Source organism: Vicugna pacos, chromosome 19 (assembly GCF_048564905.1).
Source record: "Vicugna pacos chromosome 19, VicPac4, whole genome shotgun sequence".
Lineage (NCBI taxonomy): Eukaryota > Metazoa > Chordata > Mammalia > Artiodactyla > Camelidae > Vicugna > Vicugna pacos.
In genome coordinates this window covers 39,117,264-39,143,004 of record NC_133005.1, presented here as the reverse complement: position 1 = coordinate 39,143,004, position 25,741 = coordinate 39,117,264, and the positions used below count along the sequence as shown (strand labels likewise).

Below are 25,741 nucleotides of genomic sequence, written 5' to 3'. Positions count from 1 at the left end.
CCCTGGTTCTGACTGCACTTGGCCGCTTAAATTCTTCCAGCGGGAAGGAACCTCCTATTCTGTAACACAGCAACCAAACACCAGCACACCCGTCTCCAGTGGCCTTGCCCCGCCTCCGTCCACCCAGCTCACTAACCCTAGACAGAGTGGCCTTCTCTGCACCCCTGGGGTCCTCCAGCCTCCCTCAGCAGGGTCTGTGCACTGCGTTCTTTCCATTGACCAGAAGGTTTCTTTCTTGCTCTTTGTCTGCGAAGCTGATTCTCACTCTTTGGGACTCAGCTAAACATCGCCTTATCAGAGAGTTCTCAGACGACCCTCCATCCTGCGATCTGGCGTGATCTTCATAGCTTTCATCTCTGTCTGAATAATCATATTCCTTTGCTTAAATGGTTAATGTCAGTCTCCCTAGCCGGGCTGTGGGCTCTTTAAGGACAAAAGTGTTTTAGTCACTTAACGTAGGCACATCCCACTCTCCTGGGTTTTCAAGGACATTTTAAAGAAATATATATTTCTTTCAGTTCATACATAATAGAGTGACATTTATAAACTTGCTGTTTGCTATGTAACATAATCATAAAAGAATGTAATAGCATCTCTGTTCGACTGGGTTTGCGTGCATGCATGCTTTCTAAGGTGAAATGCATCTGTCTTTATGCAGACAGCGTTTGAATCAAGTCCTGCAGTGTAATTTATATACATTTTAATAATTTCCTTGTCAGCATAAATGTTTTGTATTTTGTGCGGCGTATTACATAAAAGACTTGCTTAAGCTTATGAAGTTGTGTCATAATCATTGAATTTTAGGAAGGACTAAGGGTTAAGCTTATATAAAATACTAGCCTTAAGTAAACTTCACATTGGCCAATACCAGGATGTATTTCATAAATATCATTATTTTGAATTAAAAATTAATGTTTAACATTCCTAAATTATGTTTTAAGTCTTTGATAGAATTTGTTAAAAAATGGTTATTTTTAATGTTTCTTTAAATTTAAAATAAAACTTACATTCAAAATCTTAAAAAAATTTTTTTATCAGCAGTGCCAGGCACAGTGCCTGGCATGTATCAGCTGCTCCTTAAAGGCGTGTTGAATAAATGAATGGATTTATGAAGACTGGCTCTCCAAGCCCTGGAAAAATCCAGATTCATCACTTTCTATTATGGGGCAAAATCCTATTTTCCCTTTTCAACTTATTTGCCTGCTTGGAAGTTGAAAGAACTCTGTTTAAAAAAAAAAAAAAATTCCCATCCTTAGACCTGTCACTGCCGGGTTAAACAAGCTCACTTAGTTTTTTTTTTCCCTTCGCGTGGGCTTTGCTTGGGCCCCATAGATGTGCCATGTATGTTTTATGAGCTTACGTTTATTTTAGACACTTTGGCCCATTGGACATGATCTTGTGAGCCTGAACTCTCAGCTGACAAGCTGTTGAACATAATGGGGAGATTTAAAAAGGTATCACCGAGGAGCAGAGTGGACCGCAGGGCGCCAGGGCCGAGAGCAGGAGGCCGAGGCAAAGCCACAGAAAGCGTCACGCTGCTCTCCCCGCGGTCAAGGCGCCGCTGCTCTGATGCGCGGCTTCAGCCAGCCCCTCCCAAGCCAGGCGGAGAACGCACCGCCACCTAATTGCTATCCTTGGAACTCAGGGCTCCCGATAAGGCTGGAAGCTGACTAGCCACGTTTCACAAACAGGACTGGACACGCTGATCTAGGTGAGTGGCAGCGGGGGAGGCTCTGAGTTGCTGTGTGCAACTCTGGATGGAATCCATGGGCCCCGGAAATTCCAGAACATTCTCTTCCTCAGACAGGGTCTTCAGTTAATTATGGAAGCTAAACTGTTGCTGGACATAAATCAGACATGGAAAAAAATGCCGTACCTCAATCCGCAGTGGAACTCCCCCCGGGGAAAGGGAAGGTTTTAAAGGTTTCTGAAAGCCATAAAATCTCCATTTAGACAGAAATCTTAAACAAAATATCTATTTAGTTACTCATCTGCACTTTGGGGGCAAAGTTGTCAATTCGGCAGAACAAAGGCATCCATAGGTTGGCACTTCAAACTGTGGCGCATTAACACTAGCAAGACGAAGGGTTAAAATTGGTATCCTCAATTCTGTTTAAATCAAACATTCACTTAATGCCAATTCTTTGCTACTGATCTAAGGACAGAGACACACAGAGCCCTTGTAAGGCCTTGAATTTTTCCTTCATAGGTTCAAAAAAAAGAATCATTGCAATTTCCTGCTGTGATGATTTCTTCAATGTCTGTCCACCCCCAGGAGACTGTAAACTCCATGAGGACAGAAATGTGTTTGTCTTTCACTTTTGAATTTCAAGAGTCTAATCCAGAGCCTGGCACATACTAAATTCCTGATAAAAACTTTAAATAAATCGAAGTTAAGGCCCAGGACCTGCCCTTAAGAAGCTCACTGTTCAGTAGGAAACAGATTAAGAGAATAAAGGAATTGCAGCACTAGGAGACGAGGCACATGGAGCAGAACCATGTCCAGGACCTTATCAGACAAAGGAGGCGGAAGCCCAGTTCAGCTGGACTAGATCGGGTCATGGAATGCTTCCAAGAGGGGATGAGGTTGAAGTGAATTTGAAAAGGTAATGCCAGACAGAGGGAGCAACTTGAGAAAAGGCGGGAGGAGAGATGCATTTTGTTCCTCTTCCTGGAGCTCAATTTACCAAAAATTACTGAGGTGGCCTATTATCAACATGGCAGGTACAAAGACTTCAGCCAAGCCAAATGCCAAAGGGATTTACCTGTCTTCAGGTAAATCTAGCCAGAAGAGATGGGGACTTGCAGCCAATCCGATGATAACACGTTATGGTCATTTAGGTCTGCCAATCGTTGAATCAATGGACCTACTACATTTTGTCTCTAAACAGCCAGAAGAAGCCATTAAAATACATATAAGAAAACAAAAAGTCCCTTCCAAAAACTTTATTGAGAGCTGTAGGTCCTGGCACATCTCAGTTCTGGAATCTTCATTTATAAGAGACATAGGTCAGAAGCACATTGTGAATTAGGCTGTATACTCACTCAGCAGAGGGAGGGGGACCCATGATGTAATTAAAATCTCAATCTATGATCTTTAAAAAGTGTCAATACCTGGAGACTGAGGGCTTCATCAGGAAGTCCATGTCCTAGGGAGCCAAAAGTCAGAACTAAAGAATCAGTAATTTGGGTCAAGGATCCAAGATGTGTAACTCATAAACAGCTATAGAGATTGCCCAGTGACTGGTGTGAGTGAACCACTTTTGTAAGCAATTATCCATGCTTGGAAAACTCTACACTCAAATAGGCCATGTTTGGGTTTGGCCTGGGGAGTTGAAGGATCTCTAAGCGATATTTCCAAGAGATCCACTTGTTTACTTGGATGAGCATCTGATTTTGGACAAAAGAATTTCCCTTTTCCAGTTGAGCTCAATTCTTTTCATTATTTGAAACTATTTCTCAGAAAAGAACATGAGGTTTAGCCCATGTGAGGCTCTGGTCTCATGAATCCTCTTCCTCCAGATATCCGTATGGCTTGCTTCCTCACTTCCTTTGTGTGTACTCGTGGATCTCTTTCTCATCAGAACCTTCCCTGGCCATGCCATTTAACATTGACCCTCCACTCTGACCCCGACTCTTCCTCTACCATATCCTTACTTTGTTTTTTCCTTTCTTTCCTTCCTCCCTCCCTCCCTCCCTCCCTTCTTCTTTCTTTCTTTCTTTCTTTCTTTGTTTCTTTGTTTCTTTCTTTCTCTCTTTCTCTTTCTTTTTTCTTCCTTCCTTCCTTTGTCTGTCTATCTATCTATCTATCTATCTATCTATCTATCTATCTATCTATCTATCTATCTATCTTCTTTATACTGTACTTGAAGTAAATGTTCGAAGGAAGAAATATTTGATTATTTGGTTCCCTGTTAGAACCCCAGCTCCTAGAAGAAAGACTGTCACGAAGTAAGTACTGAATACAGGCAGCCCTCACTTTGCCTGGCATCTCAGTGATGGTGGAACTAGGCAAAATGAGGACATGGTACCAACACACGTGAGTTTCAGTTAACATAGCACCATGCAAAGCAAGGACTGCCTATCAATAATTGCCTGGGGGAACGGAGCTGTTTCATTCTCCTACTGGATGGACCGGGCCATTCGCAGCAGTTCACCTGCCCTGTAATACGTTCTTCCTGACGGGAAATGCCTCCAACAATCACTTACAAAGAACAAATACAACGAACGCATTTGGGGATAATCTGTTGAGCCTATACTTTCCTTTCTCCAAAACCACCTTCTTCTACGGCCCGAGAGACTCCACCTTAACCACAGAAACTGGACTGAAAGTAGACCACCCAGAAAGAGCCAAACCTTCGGCAAGGAGAAGTCCAAGAGCCTGAATGGAGAGATGGAGATCTTGAGAGAACGAAAGGCTGAGGAAAAGAACCGAAGTTCTACAAAGGCAAGACCCACAGAGATAGACGGGGGTCCCACCTGCCGTACCGCCCAGCTCAATCATCCCTTCAGTTCCCTGCTTCGTGCTTCCTCCCCATCCATTCCTCCGGCACTTGTTAGTTGTTACTGCTCACTCTCCTTTAAGGTGGGTCGCCCTTCCTTATCATCCAAAGAACCCTGATGAGACAAGGCACCCACCACAACCTGACCACCACAGAGACAAGAGACTAGAAGACATAGCCTCCCTGCAAAGATATTGGTGCTGGACTGAGAAGTTAGGATCAAGAACTGGAGACCAAGTGTCATGGACTGAATGTGTTCCTCAGATTCACATGTTGAAATCTGATCCCCAGTATGATGGTAATTGGAGGTAGGGGGGGGGCTTTAGGAGGTGATTAAATCATGAGGACACAGCTCTTGTGATGGGATTAGTGCCCTTGTGGGAAGAGGCTGGCTCACCCTCTTTCTACCATGTGAGGATGCAACGAGAAGTTGGCTGTTTGCAACCCAGAAGAGGGCTCTCACTGGAACCCAGGCATGCCAGCATCATGATCTTGGACTTGCAGCCTCCAGAATGGTGAGAAATAAATGTCTGCTATTGACGAGCCACTCTGTTCATGGTTACTTGTTATAGCAGCCCAAACTGACTAAGACACAAGCCTGGGCCACATGCAAAGTGACCCCAGGCCTTCAGAGGAACCTGTTCTGATTCATTTTAGCTGGAGAAATGAATGGAGAAGCCCTTGCGAAGGTCTGCACGCCTTGTGGTTCAATCCTGTAGCTGGGGTTCCTGAATCCCTACCACTGCCAGTTCAGCCTTCTGCTGAACTTGGGCTTCTGAAGGAGAATTTAAGGAGCCCTAACTCAAGAATGGGCATAACTTTGTAGCCAGTCAAACCTTCTGCCCCTGAATTTTAGGGAACGTAGTGATTAAGAACATGAGCTCAGGACCACGTGGGTTTGATCGTGAGCTTGGCTGCTTATCCTGGGGCGAGTCCTTGCCTTCTCTCAGGGGCCTTCTTCCTTATCTCTAAGATGGGGATCATAAAGTAAGACCCAGTGTATAATGGATATAAAGTACTTGACATGGGGCCTAGGACGTGAACAAGTGCTCAACAGAGGACAGCACTGAACACCCAGGTTTTGTCTTATTTTAGGAATCAAGACACTGCCCCTATCTAGCCACTCCTTAATCTGTTTGCCCGTTCTTTTACCAATAGCCTGAGTCATATTTCAGGTTCTCCATGACGAGGAAAAGTTGTAACTGATGGTGAAGTATCTATTATCACCACTTAGCTAACCCACTGTGAACTAGCACACGATTAAATTCCTTGTACATATGATGAAGTAGAAATTATTATCCCATTTTAGAGGGAAGCAAACTGAGGTCCAGAACGATGACAACTTTCATTTGATCTAAAATATCTAGTAAATGGTAATTACTGTTTATAGTGACAAAAATCGGTAATTTACATTCTCAATAAATCGCTTTAGCAAAAGCTAAATATTAGTTCAAGCGCTACTCTTTGTCTTGGTCAAAGATACTTGCTTGAAAAGACTGAACTGAGTTTGAGTTCTGATTTTAAAATACAGAAGAGGTGCTTATTAGATACTTGAGGGAAGGACGGAAGGAAACCAAGGGAGGGCATCAGTGTGAACAAAGGAATAAATAAATAAGAACAAAGAAAAGGATCAATAAGTTTAGAAAATTAAGCATGAAATTAAGAGTCAATCTTGCTCACAAACGCTCATCTTTAATCAGGATGCAACTCACTAACCAAACAGGTAGTTGAATCAACAAATTTGTCATTTGTCTTCTGCACAGACAGCAGCTTCATTAGGTTTTTAGCTAATGACATATTTTTAGGTTGCATCTCAAAATAACTAATGCAAAATAGTGAAAATCTCAGTGGAAAAGGGGAAAAAAATACCTAAGTCCACTTATATGTCCAAATTGCTTTAAACACCCTTTAATACAGTGTAATACCAGCACAAAAATAATTCTGAGTTCTTTGCAGTTCTTCATAAAGCAATTTAACCAATATATAAACACTTCCTCATGATTCCAGGGCCTGAAATTAACCAGAATGGCTGAGCATCTTTAGAGCACTTGCTGCGTATCACACCGCTCCTCGCTCTTCCTGCGTTGTAGGTTTTCATAGTTATGGAGGTCATATTATTACTTGTGATCAATTTGATTAATGTTTATTCTGTGGCAGGCATTATAAAAAAACCTTACTTATGTTACCTTATTTAATTTTTAATGATATTTTATTAATCTTTTTTTAAATCAGGGAAGTCTAGAGAGCAACATAATAATAAGGCAAGCTTATGATTTCGCCTGAGACAAATCAAAAGATGTTACATAACAAAAGTAGAAAAAAGGGTAATAAATGCTTATGGTTAAAAAATTCAGGTCGCAAGGTAAGAAAAGTTGCTACAAAAAAAAAAAAGGTACTGAAGCAACATCCCATTCTTTCTTAAAGATAACCACTGCAAACTGGAGGTTTTTCTGACTTTGAAACCTGTTTGTTCTCTTCATCAGGTAACCTCATCGCGTCTGATAGTCATCTTTGGGTTTTCTGACATGGGCAGCAATAAAAAGGAAAGTGGACACGGTAAACAAGGGACGACCAACCTTGGTCATACAGACCAAACCAATACAAACATGAAGCTCCAAAATTTAAACCACAAGGCTAAGTACCACATGCCAGGCTTACAACGAATGTCTTTTTCACTTGCCTAGGGAAGGTAATTTTGGGGGTTACTCAAGTGCCTATAATGTTGGTAAACACATTTAGGGGCAGGTTGACAAACACAAAAGCATAGTGTGCAATTAATTACAGGGCTATTGCTAAGATTCCTCACTGTAAATGCAAACAGTAAGGAATTTAGCTGGACGCCTGCACGGAAATTCGGACGTAGACGGGAAATCTGTTTGATCTGCTGATTTTACAGATGGAAGGTAGGGCGCAGGCTGTGGTGATGTTGCCCACCAGCTGGAAGAGTGGAGAGCGTGCTCTGGCCTCTGGAACGCCTCTGCTGAGCTCCTTCCTGGGTTACCACCACCGACTGTCCTATCTCTGGCCTTGCCTCAGTCCAATCAAGCACACCCTGGTTCTCATATTCCTCTCAGAGAAGAATTTGAAGTTTAACGCAACTATCCACTACAACGTTTAACAAGATTTGGCGTGGACAATTTCTTAGGAATTACGGCCCTAAGTACCCACCAGGTTTACATAATAGACTCGGTGCTCTCCTAGATGAAAGCACAGGGTTTTCAACCCCACTGTAAAACCAACCCTTACCAAGCAGATTCTTTAACACTTAAATAGCTTATCAGTTCCAACTTTGTTGTTCAGTGTGCTCTTTGGAACTGCCGTTTGGGGAAAAGGCCATTTACGAGGGAATAACCAGGGTACAAGAAGCCCTCTAAGTGGTTTAAAAAATGAGTTAGTCCAGCTAACATAGTGTTTCCCAAAAATAATGTACTCTTTAATGCTAAAAAATGTAAAATTAACATCAAATGAAGATCTCCTAAGAAGCTCTAAAATTGAGATGACTATCTTAGTGGCATATAGTAGATACTTGATGCAATCAGCGTGTTCTACACAGGTAATTACTTTTACTACAAATGGTGCCTCCCACTCAGTGAGAAAGATAAGAGGCTCCAACTCTACTTAATCACGAGGCGTCTTCATTATTGCTCCACCACCTACTGGGTAAAACAATTCGCTTGCTCTACTCAGTAACTCTCACAAATGAGAAAAATTTATTAACGTGCGAGCAGCACGCGACATATTTAGCATGTACAAAGGAGATTACCTACTTGATTTTAAAAATACATAGGTGATTCAAACACTTGTGTGGGTCATCTTAAAATAAGGTCTTCCTGGAAGACTTTTATTTTCATCATGTTGAAGCTGGTTTGCAACGACTGTCCAGTTTAACATGCTTGGAAGCTGTTCAGCGGTGTTAGGGGAGGTGAGAGAAGAGGGTGGAAGGTAAGTGGGCGATGGAGTTAGACAAACACGGAGTCGGTGATGGGTGACCTTGGGTGAGTTACTCGCCTTCTCTTTCTCTTATTATTTGTGGAAGAAGAAATAGAAGTAATATTTGCTCCACTCTTCCTTATAAGTCAGTTCTGCTATACAGCATATGGGTGTTTCTAAAAGGAACCATGCTATTTCAGGTTGCACCATAAAAACCACAGAGCTTGCAGGAAAAAATGGACTCAGGAGAACAATGCTCAGTTCAGTAGCAAATAATAAAAAAAGACAGGCACCTGATAAAAATGGTAGCGCTGCTTTGCACATGTTAAATGGTTTAAAAATACATAAATACCATGACAAATGTGGCACTTTACCTCAAAAAAGATTTACAAACATGGAAGCTGGGAGGGCTGCAGCTGGGAGGTGTTGTGACGTGGTGGGAGGTGGGTTGTCTGAAAATGTAGTAAGAAGTTGTAAGACCAGATAGGGATGAGTGTGGCCTGTAACACACCTGGTGAACTGAGGTAGCTGGCAGGTGCCAGGTGGGTGCCTGTTTGCCTTTCGGGTATGTTTGTGTGGCTTGATTCAGCAGGGTGCCGTCTTCTGTGCCCGCCTCCTGTTTCTCATAGATGAAGTCACATACACCCAAGTGCAAAAGTCCCATGGTGATCAAAGTCTACCAGCCCTACTGGAACACATTCCTACTTTCAGAAGCAGATGGCAGCAGGATGGACTATGTTCTAAGGATTAAATAAGCTCATGTTGGTAAACACATGGTAGGTACTCAAGAAGTGGTGTCGTCCCTTGATTTCCGTGGCTACCTCAATTAAACTGGGGTCAAAGTCAATCCCAAACTCAAAGTGGGCAGACTTAGACGGGTGGCCGATCTCTTTGCTTCCCCGGGTCAGCAAAAATGCCATGACTCTAAAGGGCTCGCCCATGGTGTTAATAGAGGACCTTATGTGTTTGTTGAATGTTTTCACATTGTGCTTCTGCCCTTGCCGACAACAGTATCACTTCCTGTAAAGAGTTTAAGAACAAAGCCAGGAAACAGCATCCTCTTCCCTCAGTAGAAGCTGAAAACTATTCTGTAAGAAGCAAGAATTCAGCTGCCCTTGGAGGGGGGAAATGAGTGTTGCTATTCATAATGTTTGATTAGCCCTGGAGAAGGCCAGCCTGATTTCTCTCCAGAGCCTTTTACTAAGTAATAATAGGAAACACCTACACAAGACTCTGTCTGTCTGGCACTATAAGAGCGCTGGATATATTAACTCGTTTAAGATTCAAATCATTCTGTGTAATTGCTTTTCAAGTCTTGATGCTTCTTATCAAATTAGGTAAGTGGAACGAGTTTGGAAGTTCAGTCAGAATTCCAGTTAACTAGGCAGTAAGTTTTCACGGGGCAACGCCAACCAGAAGGGACTGTATGAACCTAACGGTTGACTCGGGCTTTGGGACCAGACCGATCGGGATCACGGCCCCACTCACAGCTCTTGGACACTTGATGCAACCTCTGTAGGCGTCACCTCTTCCTTCTGTAACGAGGGATTAATGAATGAGAGAGAGTGGGTAGGTGGTCAGCATGGTACAGGGCATAGAGTCACCACTCACCAAGGGGTAATTTTCATTTGTATAATTATGATCACTTAATTACCAGCAAGGGCCTAGTTGACATTCACACTGTTAGGCATATGGCACGCGATACAACAGTTTGCAATAGTACCTGGCACCGACCAAACCTGGCAGCCGGACCCTTGGAGACGTTGCCTCCCAGATATTTCCTTTTTGTGTCCCCGACACACAGGACTGTTCTGGTACCACAGCACTAAGACGCACTGCAGTCTGGAAGTCCGGCCTGTCCACATTGCTGTCCTCAGTTCTCACTTCCCATTTGTCTACCCACCCCCCACCCAATCTGGCTTCTCCTCCCACTGGGCTAACTGAGAACGCTTTTGCTACATGTGCCCCCGCGTTCTGCGTCGCCGAGTCTGGTGGGTACTTCTCAGCTTGCACCTTCTGGCCTCTTGGCAGAATGGATTGCTGCTTCCCTCTTGAAACACTCTCTTCTCTTTGTTGCCTACCTGCAAAATCACCCTGATCTTGACTTTCTTCCAACGTCTCTGAAAGCTCATCCTGTGTCTTTTGGAGGCTCATTTCTCCTTTACAACGTTAAAGACTGGCTTTCCTCAGGGCTTGGTGTCTTCTCCTTTTGCACTCTCTGTCTCTGTCTCTGTCTCTGTCTCTGTCTCTGTCTCTCTCTCTCTTTAAGCTCACCCACTGCAGTGGCATCCATCACATCCTATCTGCCAGGGCTTTCAAGTTGATACATCCACGCGTTGAGCTGGGATCTAGGTGAGCACTCTGTGGTGTTCTCCATGTCTCTTGAATATCTCACAATGATCTGACACTTAACAGTCCCCTCTATCACTCCCAATATTCCCTTAGTTGAACAGATACTCAAGTTCTACTGATTTTACCCCCTAAAATGTGTCTCCATTCACTCACTGTTCTGTATCTCAATTGCCAGTAGCCTAGTCCAGGTGATCATTTTTCCCCCCACCTTCCTACTGCAGTAGCTTCCTCACTGGCATCTTTGCATTCAGACCCATTCTACTGCAATACATCCAGGACAATGCAGCCAGAGAAATACTTTTTAAGACAATTTGTTTATATAATCCCTTGGTTAAAAACCTGTGACTTCCCAATGCTCAAAGATCAAATATAACATTGTTAACTGTGGCCTACAATCTCCTGAAGATGACAGATTTCCTCTAATCCACTGTTACATTCTACTATTTTATTTCTTTTTACTCATTCAAGAAATACTGAATGAGCACTTAGTATGTGTCGGGCACAGTAGAGTTTCTTGGACTTGGCCAACTTCTTACAAAGAACAAATATTATTTTAAATTTTAAGTTTAACAAAAGGCCTAGATACATTTGCATCGGTGCAACTGAAGGGTTTAAATCCACATTATACTCCTTATTGTGAGTAATCTCCCTCCTAGCAAAGCGCTTTACTCACATGTTTTTAGATCTGGGGTTTAGATCTTTGGTTTATAGGAATGTCTCTTTGTAAACATGAGCACACGGGTTTCATGGCATGAAGTTGGATGACTGATACAAGACCTTCTCACTTCATTCTCCCTCCCTTCCCTTGGCTCGACTCCCCGGAGCAGCCATGTGAACTCTGAGCCTAGGCATCGGGGACGTCAGAGCAGTTGATACGTCAGACATCTGAAAGGTGAGGGGCTGGGTGACAGCAACGCACCCAGATTGTACGCAGGGCACATTCCAATTTTCTGCTGCAGTACTCAGAGGAGACTAGAGGGTTTGCAAATCTGAGAAATTTCAGAAAAGACAGGGAGAGTGGGCAGCCAATTTCCATTGCACTTTTGCAAGTGAATATCAGGAAATTCGCTATTAATTTTGTCCAAAGTGATGTAATCCAAACATTAGTCACTAACCTCCTTTTCAGAGATAACAAACGACCTATTAATTGCCACACTTACTGGCCTTTTGTCAGGGTTTTTTTCCTTTGACTTTTGTTCAGCACTCGATGCCTCCACTGCCCCTTCTTAGTGACTCGTTCTTGGCTTCCATGTACCCAAACCTCCTGAGCCTTCCCCCTCTTTGATTGGCTTTTCCATCTCTGGATCATCCCCAATCAGTCCTATAAAGTGGCCAGGTCCCAGGTACTCTGCCCTTGTCTATCTTTCTCCTCTCTCTAATTCTTCCTTCTCACAGGACTCATTCATTCTCACATCTTCAACGAGTAGATGACCATGATGGCATTATTTACCACTGATCTTTCTGCAAGCAGTTCATGGTTCCATATTCTCAATACCGTAGGGACTGTTTCCACTTAGTCACCTTATTCCTTTTCCCTCTCTGGCCTTGCCACCAAAAGTCACCTGCCACTCATCGCTAAGCCCTAGGTCTCTTAGGGGTACTGCTATTCTCTGTGATAAAAATATTCAAAACTCAGAAATTGTACATGGGGTCCTTTTTATAACTCTTTCTTTAATGACTTCTTATCAGTCTCAGAATCATGTCCAAAATAGGTTCTGTGTCTGCTAGCCTCTTTTATAATTTGACCCTTTCCAGCATTTTAGGATCCTCTCTCTAGTCCTCAACTACACTGGACTTAGTTCTAAGTCCATCAAATGTGCCAGCCTTTTCCTGCCTCAGGAGTTTGGCAAATACTCTCCATAGCTTGCTCCATCCTGACCGCCTCCACCCCACCATCAACCTAATTCACTGCTAATTTTTTTAGTTGTGAGCTTTAACATCGCTTGTCTCTGTGAACCTTCCGTGATTTCTAGTCTGGGTTTTCCTCGCCCTTCTCCCTCCATTGTCACATTCCTTCCACAGCAGTAAGCACACCTGGAATGTGCAGCCTGACCCTGGGTTTCTCCACCAGACCATGAGCTCCATGAAGGACTCGCTCATCTCCACATCCTCAGTGCCCAGCAAATGGACATGCACCCAGTAAGATGAATAAAAGGACACATGAATGAACTCCTACTTCATCAACTCCATCACCAGCCGGATGCAGTTAGCCACCAAGTCCTGCAATTTCTCTTGTTGCTATCACTCCATCTTTTCTTCCTGTCTTCACCATCCTTCCTGCTCTTGCCCTGGTCCATAGTCTCCTCATCTCTTGATTAGATCATTACAACAGCTCGACGGTCTTCTTCAGATCTCTCTTTGCTGCAATTAATTTTGTCAACTACTGCCAGATTAATCTTCCCTAAAAAATTCATCATGTTATTCCTATGCTCAGAACCCCATGAGGGCCCTTTCCTGTCTACAGAACAAAGTAGAGAATGTCTTAGGGTCCCAGAGTCAAGCATTGTCTGGTGTAACCAACTCTTGCTACAAATGAGAAAACTAAGGTCAAGAGGGGGTTGGGTGACCTGCCAAAAAAAAAAAAACACAGAACCAGTGTTTCAGTCTCCATGCAGAATGGCCTCGAGGGTTTGCCTGCTTGAAACACATCCATGCTGTCTCGCTGCACAAAAAGAGCAGCCCAGACTCCTTCCCATGGTCTACCTAGGCTGGTGTAACCTGGCTCCTGCCCAGGGTGACCAACTTGCCCTGGTTTGTCCAGGACTCTCCCAATTTTAAAACTGAAAGTCCTACATCCCAAGAACTGTCTCAGTCCCCTGGCAATCTGGGGCAGCTGCCACCCTGCTCCTTCCTGCCATCATCTTCATTCTCATCTCTTTTCATGCTCTGACTTGCTGTCTTCTCGCCAGCCACATTAGGCTTGCTCTCCGTGCCCACCCCAGGCCCTTTGCACTTGCTATGTATGACCCCTATGCCTCCACCCACAGTCACTCAGGGTCAGAAACTAGTATCCCGGGCTTGTCATCAGGGCTCTTTTGTCAGCTCTACATGCGATGCTTCCATAATTTGACCGCAAATCTCCTTGGTGTCCTTAATTTATTACTTCAACTCCAATCACTTATGTGCTCAAAAACTGCACTGATCACTATGATGATGAAATAGCAGCTGGATGGAGACCCCAAGCTCTCTCATCCCCATTGCACAGATTAATAAAATGGTAAGAAGGGAGATGTTTTGCTTGGAGCAGTCCGTGAGCTTGACAGCAAAGAAGGCAAAAATGAAAGTCTGAGACTACCTGTCTCATTTTTATTTATTTGCATTACTCAGTAGATTCCAATCCTACTCATTACAACAGCCCAGGGCCCTTCAGGCCAAGCACTTCACAGTGATCTATTGTTGGGATAAAAATCTCCTGGTGATGACAGCCAGGATTGACAGGGATGTTTAAATCCTAAACTATGCTTTGGACGACATTCAATTTTTTGTCATAGAATTTCAAAATGTGACTGGAGCTTTTTCAAAGCTTTCCACATGGAGGAAACGCCAGCGACAAAAGAGGACAAGAAACAGCTGGGGTTGAGTGGGAGGAACACTGACCTTCAAGGCCAAATAGTTTGGGAGAGACTGGAGCTCTGAATGACGAACTGTGTGACTTCAGACCAGTCATTTGCTTCCTAAGCGTCGAACGCTTCATCTGTACAATGGGACTGGTAACACCTACCTCTGTTGACAAAGGAGTAATGCATGTGCTCACGCCTCTGCACCCTCCCTGGCTCAGAGTACATTTGCTCTAATTTTTTGTTTACAAAAACTACTAATATCTCTATTTTCCATGCAGCCTTTTCCGAAATTTCAGTATTCCTTTATTATAAGTCCCTGAAGCTCAGACATAGCAATTGCTATTAATTCTTTCACTTGTTCATCATTTTCCCAGTTTTGTCTGGCTGTTTAGTTGGTATATATTTGAACTTTCCAAAAAATATAAGCTTTGCCAAATCCACTCTCATCTATACCTTTTACACATTTGTCTGATTTTGTACTTCACACGACACCCATCTCCTTCTGACTTGTTTTCTAGCCAGCTCATTTCCTGGTGAGTAATTGAGGCTCTATGAGAAGCCATGGGGATACACAGACCAATAAATCCTGTCCCCTGCCCTGTGGAGAGCCAAAGTCCAGTAGGAGGAACAAATACATAAGGACATAATTTCAGCAATGTGATAACTTTCATATCTGACTACAGTAAGGGACACTGAAAAAAAGGGGAAACATTTAACTTTTCAATCAAAGGAGGAAACATTTAACTTCACAAGGAGTAGTCAAGGAAGTCTCCATGGAGGAAGTGACATTTGACCAGAGGTTTAAGAGATGCACAAGAGTTTACCAAGACCACTATGAAGGTAAGAAAAGTTATGCAAGTCTCACTCACAAAGACTGGTAAGGCACAGAACATCCTTTCAATTCCTGTCTCTGCAGCCAGACTGCAGGTCCCTTAAAATCTGAAAAAGTATCTCACATTTAATTGGAAATCCCATTATCTGTAACAAAATCATGGTCCAGAGAAATCCTGTAACCAATCCTTCTGATAAATGGCCTCTACTTTTAGCTAATGTGTAGTAAAAGTAACAAACACTGAGGTCAGTGGAGAACTACAATTAAACATACATATTTCATTACATCAATCAACCTATACCCCAAACTGAAAAGAAGTCTTTTTTTTTTTTTAAACTTGGCAGGACAGAGTTAACAGAAGACAGGAAGCACTCTTTTTAACTATCATAAGTTTTCCTGGACTGTTGAAAAGCATCTATTAGCTCATCCCACATCATCCTCTTCCTTTAAAAAAAATAATAATTTCATTGTTAAAACTGTCTCAGACTTACTGTATTTAAGTAATAAAAATTATAAAGAAGAAAGTTTAAAAATCATCTGATATTCCAGTGTCTAGAAATAACTCCTAACTTCTGTTGAACTGTATTTCAGATGTGTCTTTATCCATTTGTGTGGATGGAAGAAGGCTGGCTGGCTGGATGGATGTAAGGACAGATGGACGGATGGATGCGTAAGAGAAGTTTATTCTCTCCCTGCCGCTCCAAGGCTAATGCTCTCTCCGCTTCTAGTGAATCTACCTGCCTGACCCACAATGAAGCACACTTCCTGTGCTTTCCAGATCCCTAGCGTTGACTTCCCTGAGAAATTCTGGAAAATCTTCCAGGGATGATGTCAAAACATCCAGCTTGGAAGAAGAGACTAAAGCCAAAGCAGTTATTATTTTTTTTTATCATGTCAATTAAAAATCTATGAACAGTTTATGGATTTTCTGGGTTCTTAGAAATAGGATGGGAATAAGACATCATTTAGACTCACTCTTTCCTAGTACAATGAGGTATAAGGCGACTAGAAAGAAAATCTTATTCTCTGAGCTTCTACAATGAAGGCTGGACAGGAATTAAATACTAGAACTCAGGTCTACTCCTGGTAGTCCCATCTCACAGAGCTGTTGAGAGCATTCAATAAAGTAACACTGATAAAGAAAGGGCTTACTTCTGAGACTGGAACATAGGAGGACCCCCCCAACCCCGCCCCCTCTCCCAGTGTGGTAATTAACATTGCTACATCATTATGACTTCGTTGTCTGCACTGAAGATACTCTTTGCACCTACATTTATTGGCACGTCATATTCTTTTAAAGAAGCTGGGGACATGAGCTTTGTAACTTTAAAGATATGTCCTCAATCTACCAAAAGGAAGATGATTTCCTGAACTACCTCTGTTTCAACTCTATTTCGCATTCTTGATTCTTCTCGATCTGGATGTGTGGGTCAGGGTAAAAACCCCCATCAACCACAGCAGCGGGGCAGCACAGAACATCTGTGAACCAGCATTACCTCACCCCTCTCCACCAGAGTTGCTCAGCCGTAGCACCGTGGGCATGTGGAGCCAGGTAATTCCTTGTCATGAGGGCCGTCCTGTACTTGGTGGGATGTTTGGCAGCATCCCTGGCCTCTTCCCACTAGAAGCCAGAAGCGGCTCCCCAGTTGTGAAAATCAAAAATATCTTCAGAAATTGCCAAATGTCCCCACGGAGTTGGGCCAAATCATCCCAGGTTGAGCACAAATGCTTTAGATCCTGGCAAATGCAAAGTTCTTTGTATTTCTGATTTTTAAAAAAAAGGCAAAAGGGATTTGGGTGGGGGAGTTGGCTTTTTTAAAAACTTTTTTTTTTTTTTTAAAGAGAGATACACTCAGTGCTGAATAATTCTCTAGGAGTTGTCAGAGGACATGACTTCATGGCTGTCTCTGGACCCAGGGGAGAGGAGAAAGATCTTGGAGGGATGATAAAACCCACATCACTAGTGTTGGATCAAGAAGAAAGAGCCCTGGGCTTTGCTGACCCGCATCTTTAAGAATTACAAGAACAGGTAAGTCCATGAGATAGAGATGGACCCCTCCCCCAAAGCCTGCCCTTCTTTTTAAAGCCACAGTAAAAATGAAAGAAAAGGACTGGAAACCTTGCACTCCTTTATTTTCATCAGAGGCACTAACAGGAAAGAAAGGGGAGGAAACACGACTGCTTTGACTTTTTTGGATAACTTGAAACATCAATGCATTGCCAATTATGGCAGCTGTAGATGCTTTATCTTTCGGGGACATGAGCAGTTCCTGGATTGTGAATTTTAATTTTCCAGTCGGAGTTCAGAGGGCTGGTTAAACAATGTCTAGAAGCTCCTGAAAGATAGTCACTAATTAATGAACATTAAGCCCTAGATTCCGAGACATTTGAAACAAAGCAGGACAGAGCTCTCTGCTCTGTGTACTTGGGGGACAGATCTGAAAGCACCAGAGGCGGGCAGAAAACCGACAACGAGCAAAGGGGCCTGTTCCTCTCCTGAATTCCCAGGATTCACCAATTCATCAAGTGGAGGGGTTTTTCTCTTTAAGGATGACTTTTATTCCGAGAAAAAACTATCATTTGAGGAGTCAACTGTGTATGTGCTATTTAGTAATACAAACGTAAGTGTTAGCATCTTACTAATCAAATGGAAAATTGTTTTGTTCTAACCGTTTTGAAACTTCCCCATCCCTCAAACAGTACCCATTACTTTAAACACCTCAGTGTCTAGTAATTGTTCAAAAATGCGTCAGGCTACCAGTAATTTAAGTCCTGTCAAAAATAAATCTCAGACACTCACTTCTTCCAGTCAGTGACTTGAAAAACACGCCCACATGTCAATTACCGGAAGCTGGAGCAACGCTTCTTTGTTCTGAATTTGTGTAAACAGAAAAGGTTCTTCCTCGGTAACAACTGTTTTCTAAAACCTATATAAATGTTTATGTGAACCTCCTTGCAACAACACCTAACAGAAGTCATAAAAAGCCACAGTGTTGGTAAACACACACACACACACACACACACACACACACAACTCCGTGTGTGTGCCTTTGGGTAATAAATGTACAAGTATGAATGAACAATGTAGCAACTTGTGAACTATTCTTTCACAGAGGCCCAACCTTAAAGTATTTACATCTTAAATTGTAAATCAAAATGATCTACATTTTCAGAAGGCAATAGTCACTGGATGGTTTCCATATTCTCCAGAAGAGATTGCTCCACAGATAATTTCAAGATCACAGGTAAATAAATGAGTAGAAAAACTGACTATAAAACAGAAATAATTCACAAAATTGGCAGCTAATTAAGATAGGCTATTAGACGGAGCTTCTCTTTGTAAAATTGTTCTCCACAATCCAGACTGATAAATCTTGTGCCGAGACCCCAGTCCTTACTGCAATGTATATATGGTTGTAAATAGCTATAAATTGATCTATAGATTAGGGCTGAAACTGATTTTCCAACGTTTTGCATTTCTAATATAACAGTATTTTTGCTGACAAAGATTATAATCATTTAATCATAAAATCACCAAAGCTTATTATATTATAAAGTCTCCATGAAGGTTTTTCTTGCTAAAACAAGACAACTGAACTTCAAAGAAGGAAGAAGAGAAAAATAAATTTGGTCGACCTGATATTAACTGTTCCCTTCTCCCTCCCTGGTTCTCAATAAATACAATTGTGAAAAATATAGAGATGGACAATGCAAAGATGTTGGCACGAGACCCTAAGTGGTCTTCTTTGCTGGGGTAAATTGGAATGCGTTGATTTTCATTAGGCAGGAACAGATCAATATTTCATTATTAACATGGTGACAATTGCATGTTAATAAGAAGTCTTTTTTTTTTTTTTTCAAGCGCCTGACTGCCAAGCACTGGATTAATGACTTCCCTCACCCAGTGGAGTCTCTTTACATATCCTCTCTTGTTATGTGGACACTTGAGCAGGGGCGTGTGTGTGTGTGTGTGTGTGTGTGAAAACACTGACCTTTGCTAGGCAGGATTAGGAAACACCTACTAATGTTTCCTTCAGGAAGCAAGGGATTTTGCTAACCTGTTTTCCCCTTGGGTTTCCCTTCCCCAGAATGTTCCCCATCAACTTGTTTGTCACCAGGATTTAGATAATGATCCTGTTTGGCGGATGGTAGTTTTACCAATGGAAGTAAAATCTTTTTTTTTTTCCCCAGGAAGGAAGATAGTAAGATAAATCATTAATTAAAGGGGATGCACATGGGACAGATGGAATTCTACCCATGTGGCCGCCTCTCCCAACAGTTGAGGGGTAAAATGCACCATAAATCACTCATGGTCTAGCAGCCTTCAATAGGAACCGTCTTGCCCCTTCCAAGGGATGATAAACAGCATATACTCCCAGTGCAGCCCATTAGGTATTCCAGAGTAGGTGAACTATGAGATAACGCATTTATCCTTCTTGGGAAGGTACCTCTGCCTGTTTCACGTAGTGCAGGGAACGCATACCCAACTGAACGATGACTAATGAGGATTAATGCGTTATTCCGCAGAGGATTACAGGCGCTTCTCTTTTGTGCAGTAGTTAAATAATAACAAAATGAGGTAAAAAGGCCCCCGATGCCTCCCTGAGCAGTGAGCCCGACGCTCCACACGCTCGCTTTGCTTTTCCTCTCCTTCCTTTTCTCTTTTTTGGTTCTCCTTTTATGTTTTGAGGGCTTTTAGGTGTTCCTCTTCTAAAGCCAGTTGGCATAGTCATTGCCTCTCAGCTCTTTGTGGGAAGAAGAAGATCAGAAATTATTAGACTCCTTTGAGAAGTCAAAATTAAGTTGCAGGGTACTAAAAACCAACGATAACTTCCCAAGTGTTGAAAGTCATAGCGAGCCCTTCCTTGAGCATCCAGACTAAGCCTGGTTCCTCTCCTATTGTCTTCCTTCCACAGGGTTTGCCACAGCCGGCAATTTATTTGTGTGATTATTTACATTGTATCAATCCTGTTTGCATAAGGTAGAAGCAAAGGGTCTCTGGCCAGAGTATGTATTTAAGAAATAGTTATTGAACGAATAAATAAAAGGTTCGTAAATATAAAATTAAATTATGGTATGGTCGGTAAGTCCTGCAAGACACTCAGGAAGCCACTGAAGAACTGTAAGTCAAGGAAGGAGTTCTAAAGGATGCGAGTGATGCATCACATTTTCAAAATATCCACTCAGCCACAAGACGAATGTCACCAACTTGGAGAGGGTCAGAGATGAAGTGGGGACATGCACTAGGAGGCTCTGAAAGCAGCCCAGGGAAAGTTGTGACGTCTGGGTGTGGGGAACGGGCACGGTCATTTGCCAAATGTGTGTCCTTGGCAGGGAAGATGAACGTGGAGGGTGAGAAAGAGAGAGCCTGCTCTTCGGCAGCTCTCCTCAAACTTGGGCACATGTATTTACATTCTGCCCAGGGATGGAATCTGCAGACCCCACCTGGAGCTCCCAAGGGACGTTAGAATTACGTATTTTACCGTTTTGCCCATGGAGTTGTTTTTCTCTGAATTATAATTGCTTTTTACATAACGAAAAACCTGCTCGAGAATGACAAAGCACAAAGAACTACTTCTCACCTCCTTTGAGACTGTAGCAGAGTAGGATGTGATTGAACAAAAAAATCAGTTAGTTCAATTGGGAATACTCAACGGTTCAAGAGGCAGTTGACACTGGATTCACAGTCCCCAGGCTCCATGAGGCAAGCAACAGACACTGTCATAAATGGTCCAAAGCAATTCACTGGTCCTCGTCCAGCTGTATAGATGGTGGCAAAATATCATGGCGTACTCCTTCAGGAATCCTTCAGGTGAGTTGGGAGATTCAAGAGAAGAAGAATTCTCTGCTCCAGTGCCTTGCGGAGAAACCCTACTTCCTCCAGTCCACACCCCATGTTGTGGGAGCAGAAGACGAGGAATACTTATGTGCTACAACTAAGCCAGGGGGTCTGGGACAACCCGAGAAAAATACCGGCAGTTTCAGAGTAGCCTTCAATCAGAGATCAGAAGGGGCACTGCACATCCCTGCAGGAGTCAGTGTGGACACACGGTCATAACTAAGGGCCACGTATGAGCTCTAAACCTTCGGACACAATCCCAGGAGGCTGAATCAACCCGTATCCCCTGATTTGACTCCAGTTAAGTTCTGTCATCCAATGGCACAGGTGCTCCTAGTAAGAATTTAATGCCGTTGTAGAAAAAAATCAAGTTAGATCTCTTGCCACTTGGGCGTCAGACCCCTACATTTAAGTCTACTGCATAGTCTACTCCTCGTGGCAGCATCTGTCAGGAATCACGCACATGTCCAGGCACTCCGTGGTGAGGCTTCCATCCTGCCTTCCAGAGACCATGCATGCACTTTAAGCTGTTTCCCCAGGGGTGGGGATGGGCCACGTTCAACCATCTGTGACATCACTGGGGCCCTGACAATATCTCTGTTCAGCCACATATCTTGTTCTTAAGAATATACTGTTCTGCAACAGCTATGAAATTGGGATTCCTCGAGATTTGAATATTATGATTCACTATCCTGTTCTCACCTTCTGCACACACAGGCTTTGATGCTTTGCAAACTCCTTATCTCTGTTTATCCCTTCTGCTGCTCTTCAAAGTAGTTGGAAAAGATATCACACTCCCTTTGGACAGATGAGATGACTAAAGCTCAGAAAGATGTGGTAATGCGTCCGAAGCCACAGAGCATAAAATCATCATCATCATCACAACAACAACACTTTGTGATCATCCTAATAAGAGTTACTGCTTTTTAATTTTTTGCTACCTGTCTGCTAACAGCTCTTCCTGCATTATCATTATATGTCAACAACTCCGTTAAGTAGGTTTTACTCCAATCATCAGACTGCAGATAAGACGACTGAGGCATAATGAGGTGAAGTGCCCTGACAAAGATCACATAAATGAAGTGGTGTCATTCAGTACACGCAACTTACATTCCGATTTTCAAACCTAACCCTCAAGAAAGACGCCATCCCCTGTTTCATTTAATCCTCAAAACATCAAATAAATCTATTAGCATGTATTAAGGTTAGAGAGGCTTATTATTACAACCAAATAGAGTAAACTTGAGAAGTCTCACCATCCGCCCTTCACACTGGGGATTGGATAGTATTTGAAAGGCAGGATGATTCAAAAGTCCAGACATCTGCACGTAGACTTTCTTTTTAGTTCTTCCTTTAGCACAGCAGTTCTCAAATTTGAGTGCGCAAAAAATGAAGACAGAAGGCTGCACACAATCCTGTGTGTGTGTGTGTGTGTGTGTGTGTGACTTGATAATGAATTCCAATTTCCTAAATGGCTTAGGGGCTCAAAAAATGTTTTTAATTCACAGAAAAGAAGGTTTAAGGGTAGAAGACTTAAGGAAATTCCAAAGATAATTTTGACTGTCTGTCTCTTTCCTAGTGGGCTGACTTCAGAACACAAGCCTCATATAAAATGTGGAGCTACATTAGAGAAAAAGGTGTTAAGACTCGGAGCCACGTGTGTCTGACTCCAAAGCCCTTGCTTACTGCCATTCATCCTTCCAAACCAGGGTCCAAGATCTACCGTTCCCTCTTCTAATGTCTTAGGTGGCTTCCCCATTCTAATCTACCCCAGCATAGAGTTAAAAAAAATAAACAGACAGCTGGCTGTGTGATAAATACCTGTTGACTATCTTGCTGATTGACCAAAAATAACACTGATTCGATCCTCTCTGAAATTTTTAGTTTAAATGCCTCAAATAACCCTCAATCTCGCCAGCTTTTAAGAGCCAAGTGCCTGCCATGTAGATACAGTAATTTGCTGTATCCCTATTGAGAAACGTAACTTGAGGCTTCCAGTTCTAATACGCAGCAGCACAAACAGAATGTCAATTTCCCACCGAGTTCAGATGGGTCTATTTCAGACTACTATTCAATATATACGCTGTTTGCTAACACTTACCTGTAAATTTGTGTTTATTCTTCCTTCCTCGAGCTCTAAGTGCAATCTATTTTAATTTTCCCCCTTGCCAAATATTTAGTTGCTGACAAACACACATTCAAATCTCCTTGCATATTCATGCCTGTGATTTTTGTGCTCAAATTGAGTTCCTGGGCAAATCAGTTTTGATGTTTGCATATACACATCCATGCGTGCACATGCACGTACATGTACACACACACACACACACACACATACAATTTCCATTCACCTACAATGGCTGGCAGGAGTTTTAGAAAAGATAAGAAGTACGCTTTGAAAAAACACACCAAGGTACAGCCCCTTTGCTTCAGTAATTACAACTGTGCTGTAAGTACCATCTTCTACAAGGTTTGAGTTTGAAAAGCAGTAATACATTCAGAGTTAAAAATCTACCCCTTAAAATTTTTATTTGTTCATAAGTTATGCTATACTTGGTTTTATGTATATATCTCTATGCAATGATATTTATTAAAATGTATAATATCTGTAGTAATGTGCATATATGTTATATATGCAGAACAGAATTTTAGAGTATTTTACAGTATTTAAAATGTTTTGCCAAGTGCATAAAACTGTGAACATCTAAATTGAAGGTGTGTAGGTTATAACTCCTCCATATTCTGAAACAGCAATGCCACCAAGTAATTGTTCAGATGGTTATTCTTTATTCCTTTCTGAATTTTTGTTATCCCAGAATTTTCTCTCGCTTACTGTTTTGTGCTCAAGAATCTTACATACTACAATTTTTGGTGATTATCTTCTGTGTTTATATGGCACTTTACGATTTGCCAAGCAATTTCTTGTGGATTATCTTATTTTACCCTCATAAAAGCCCTGTGGGGAAGACACTATTAATTTCCATTTTACAGATGAGCTGACAACATCAGAGAGGTTAACTGACAATGCAGCTTAGTTGAGAATTGAAAACAGCTTCTAAGAGTCCACATTCTCTCTAGAACCAGATCTGCTTCCTGGTACAGTTTAAATATACATCTTTCCTTAAAGATCTCTTAGAAGATACATGGTCCACATTAAAAAAATAAAGCTTTGCTAATTTTTGCTCATGTGTTTTTAATTTTAGCCCAAAATAACATACTTAAATTGGGATGGATAATGATGTGACCTACAATTAGAAGAAAGACTGCAACAAAAGGTAGGAATTGAAGACTATTCACCTCGATTTCAAGTAGACCATGTCTCCGAGATTTGAGGCAAGTGAGTGAAGCATGTTTGTTGATTTCAAAATGGAATTTGAGCTCACCTCAAAAAAAGCATCTCTTTTTATTGCTAAATCCAGAGAATTAAGCCATTTGCAAAACATCTCACTGAGACGCCTAGAGTTTTCCTAGAACTTTCTAAGGTGATATTTTAAAATGAATCCACAAAAGGAGCACAGAAAATAAGTACAACCCGTCAGTAGAAGAAGGTCTATGATTGGTGACACATTAACAAAAGCAGTCAACAAAAGCTAATCCTGCTCAACGGCTCTGCAGAGGAACTCTCCCAGGCATCCTATGACCTGCTGCCTGGACTCGGCACTTGGAAGATTAGAGAGGCCCCGACCAGAGGGGCAATGTTGTACTCATGATCCTGTGTCTTCTCCTTCACCTAAGTTTCTCTGCTAGAGTGATTCAGGGTATCCTCTGAATAGCCATCAGGCAAGAACTCAAGTAGTGGTTGGTTCATTTCCATGAATATGTTTGGAGCCCATGCTATGGGCTCCCTCTCTTTGACATGTATGCTGCCCCCCTGCTCATTGGGAGGAGAAGGAGGCTTTTTCCACGTGCTTGAAGAAGGAGTAAAGATTTAAGGTCTCCAGCCATTTCACTGGGGTTTTTTTGTTTGTTTTTTCCAATTCCTGGTTTTCTTCTAAAGGTCTGAAGCTCAAAAAAAAAAAAATGTTCACGATTGCATTTAGTCAATCATTCATTAATTTATTCACAAATGTTCTTTGAGTTTCTGCAGTGATAATTTTGTGCTTAGCCTTCAGGAAGGAAAGTTAGACCCTGGCTCTGCCAGTAAGGTACAGACAGTTGAGTTGAGGAGAGAGATAAGAAAACAACCAACCAATGTATGTGAATAACCATGCATGGAAATGCAGGATGACTTTGGAAAACAACACCTAACCTTGACTAGGCGTCAGAGAAAGAGACATCCGCCCGGAGTCGTGAGTGCTGCTTGGACATAGAGAAAACCCTGTTTATTGGTTCCCGTACCTTTGGGGGTTTGACAGAACTTCTATTTCCTATACAGGACCCTGCTGTGTATATGAAGGGTATTTTAATATTCCTTTCTCACTTTTATGAAACACCACCTTTAAGCTCTTTCATCCCTCTATTCAGGATATTATTTAGCTAACCTGTTTTTACTACATAAAGTATAATTTTGAATTTTCCAAAGGTGGAAGGTTAATTGCCCAACTCCTGGCTTAAGCTCCAACTTCACATTTTTTGAGTGATGGAAATCAGTCTATTTCCAGCTATTTGGCTTAGCACAACTCTGGCTGCTAGTACCCAAGTCTTGCCAAGCATCATATAGAAAACCATTTTCAGGAAGGAAACGGGGAAATTGGGAAGGCCCAACTTTTCAAAGAAATAACTTTGG

At 42.2% G+C, this 25,741-nt stretch overlaps 1 protein-coding gene and 1 long non-coding RNA gene across 23 annotated transcripts in view; one reads left to right on the top strand and one right to left on the bottom strand.

The window, feature by feature from the left end:
• LOC140687462 (uncharacterized) overlaps positions 1–24,291 on the top strand; it is a 38,962-nt gene extending 14,671 nt beyond the window's left edge. The window contains exons 3-7 of the long non-coding RNA XR_012061827.1: positions 6,986–7,191; positions 9,062–9,208; positions 15,768–15,846; positions 17,019–17,205; positions 24,219–24,291. This is a non-coding gene — a long non-coding RNA (uncharacterized lncRNA). The remainder of the gene's footprint in view (positions 1–6,985; positions 7,192–9,061; positions 9,209–15,767; positions 15,847–17,018; positions 17,206–24,218) is intronic.
• TSHZ2 (teashirt zinc finger homeobox 2) overlaps positions 1–25,741 on the bottom strand; it is a 911,650-nt gene that overhangs the window by 304,468 nt on the left and 581,441 nt on the right. The window lies entirely within an intron of this gene.